The following is a 3093-nucleotide window of genomic DNA, read 5'->3' as shown; positions in this document are numbered from 1 at the left end:
AGTCTAGGTGGAGTAGTCGAACACAGATCCACTGATCCTTCAACACAGAGCATCTTCAGAAGACAAGTTGATAAAATAAATTTTAATATCTGTATTGTTCCACACAAGTGTGTGTTGAACTTAAAGCTCTATTTTGAACAGTTCGGTACGGGTACATGTGTTGTTGCACCCCTACAAGTTACCTCAGCCCCCTTTACCCAAGTTAAATAGAGCTTCTCAGAATTAAATATTTGTTTAAAACTCTGCAGTTAAAGGTGGCAAACCATATGTATTTATTTAAAAAATCTACAGTATAGGCTTTCAGTTAAAGTGAAGGATTTGATTTGAATCAACTCAGAATGATCTCACATTCTAAAAGAAGTGCCAAAGGCTGACATTAATACTGCATTTTTGTTTTTGCTGTCATGTTTTTAATTGTTTGGTATTGAAGCTTAAATTCAGTGTACTTTCTACCATGAATGTTTATTAAATGATGATCAGAAAAGATGCTGTAAACACTGCTCTCACTTCATCTGAAGGATTTAATTATCTCCTGCAACCAAAGATCTTTACAATTTGTACATATTGAAGTGTAATTTGGTGTGGTAGAAAAGAGGAGTCATTCTCAAAACGCACATTGGTCACACACCTTGTGTGAAATTTTTGCTTAAAATTTTGGCAATAATTGGCATCAGCTCTGTCTTTTGAATTTGATTTGAATAGTCTTTATTGTCCTTGTACAGAACACAACAAAATTACAGTTCAGAATAACCCATCCCAGAGAGAGACCAAACAAACACAAACAGGGTCAAATTGAGCAAAATAAGTAGAAGCTGAAGTCGTAAATTATTTTGCAAGTGTTGTGCAAAACAACTATAACTCTGTTGCATCTCACAGTAGTCTAAACGTCTGGTATGAAGCAGACAATATGCATTCCTTCAAAAAGTGGGCTGCTGTTTGTAAAGTTACACAGTCAAAAATTATCACCAATATTTTTGTTTTATTTAACTTTTTATAAGAAAAAAAGAACAKATTTATTTTTCAAAKTCAGTTTTTCACCATATGATTCATACATTTATAAATGTCATAGTTTATAAACTAAATATTTAACTTAAAAATTAAATATTTAGTTTATAAACTAAATATTTAACTTACAAATTAAATATTTAGTTAACAAGCTAAATATTTAACTTGTGACTTAAATATTTAGTTTTGAGTTAAATATTTAGCTTGAAACTTAAATATTTAGTTTTGAGTTAAATATTTAGCTTGCAACTTAAATATTTAGCTGTCTGCCTAAATATTTAGTTTAAATATTTAGCTAGCTACCAAAGTATTTAGGTTGCAACTTAAATATTTAGATATCAAGTTAAATACTTAGCTAGCTACCTAAATATTTAGGTAGCTAGCTAAATATTTAAGTTAAATATTTAGGCAGCCAGCTAAATATTTAAGTTGCAACCTAAATATTTAGCTCAAAACTAAATATTTAAGCCATAAGTTCAGTATTTAGCTTGTTAACTTAATATTTAATTTGTAAGTTAAATATTTAATTTATAAACTATGACATTTATAAATGTATGAATCATATGGTGAAAAACTGACTTTGAAAAATAAATCAGTTTTTTTGTCTTATAAAAGGCTAAATAAAACAAAAATATTGGTGGAAATTTTTGACTGTGTAACCTTACAAGCAGCACCCCATAACTAGACCTTTAATTTTTAACTACCTTTCTATAAAATATTATCCATACAACATTTTATTTAAGATCCAACATTCTCTAAGTATGTCCATTACCGTGCAGCTACTTCAGTAGATTAGATTTATTTTCAGGTAAAGGTTAAAGAGTGACTCTTCAAACAGGCAATGTATCATCACTGTCCAAACATAGGTCCAGACTCTCTCTTATACTACCACAAGTGTTGCAATACAGGCCAAACGTTTGACCTGAGACTATCTCCCAACACATACACACCTTTGGACCTTCTTCTGTTGAAACACGTTGCCAAGATTAACAAAAGGGGCAAACTCAGTTTGTATATTTTCAATTAAACAATTTAAAGTAAAAAAAAAAAGTGAACAATAAATCTCCACTGTCAGTAAGACAGCACCCAGCCTCAATTTTATTTTTCTTTTAAACTTTTGGTGTCAACACAAATCAAGATGGCTGTCACAGATAACGGCAATTGCCAAAATAACTCAATTTCACAAATATTGAGTTAAACTTTGGTGTTGTAGTAGCTGGGAGTTGTATCCAACACATACAGCATTGTGCGCCATTTTTGCATAAAACTTTGAATTAATTGGCAATACATTTTAATGTTTGACCAACATGACTTTCTAATTTTAAAGCTCTAGCATTACGACCTGTCAAGCTCCTTCAAGCTTGGCATTTATTAGATTTTTCCATTTTATTTTATTACAGTGTGACTATAACGGATAAATAATTTAAATACTAACAGTTTGATCTTCAGCAGCTGAGATTACAGAGTATATATCATGACTATGAAGAACAAGCACATTTCTTTAACATGTTGTAATCCACCAGTTGTGTTTGACGATGTTATCACTACTTACAGGAGGAAAAGTCAGTTTGGTTTCTTGTTAATATAGTCAGGGTTTGCTTGCATGACGAGAAAACCAAACATCCCACACAGTCTAAAGGGCATGATTGCACAACTTTGTTAAACTAACAGCAGCCGAGTAATTAAAAAGAACATGTTTTATTAAAGTAACCACAAACAGTGACTAACAGTAAAAACCCTAAGCGATCTTGTAACATACCTGACATTAACTGCAGCCATAGGTGTTGGAAACAGTGGGGACCAGGTGAAATATATATTCAGTGTGCACTGCCAATGCAATGCACACTATTGTGATTCGTTCCCCATTCAAGTCAAACTCTATTTCGGCACGCTTCTCCTCCTACATGCTTTGTCCTAGAGCTGACATTAAAATTTGTATCTGTAAAGCTCCTGTGCCAAATGCAGACAAAATGCAACTTATAGTTTTTGAAATATTTATTTTTAAACTTTATTAATGGGTGTCAATAGAGCCTTGTATTGGTCCAATACTGCCCCTGATTTATGTGCTCAGCTTGGTACTGCACCATA

Source organism: Austrofundulus limnaeus, unplaced genomic scaffold (genome assembly GCF_001266775.1).
Source record: "Austrofundulus limnaeus strain Quisiro unplaced genomic scaffold, Austrofundulus_limnaeus-1.0 Scaffold582, whole genome shotgun sequence".
Lineage (NCBI taxonomy): Eukaryota > Metazoa > Chordata > Actinopteri > Cyprinodontiformes > Rivulidae > Austrofundulus > Austrofundulus limnaeus.
Note: the sequence above shows the minus strand (reverse complement) of the source record.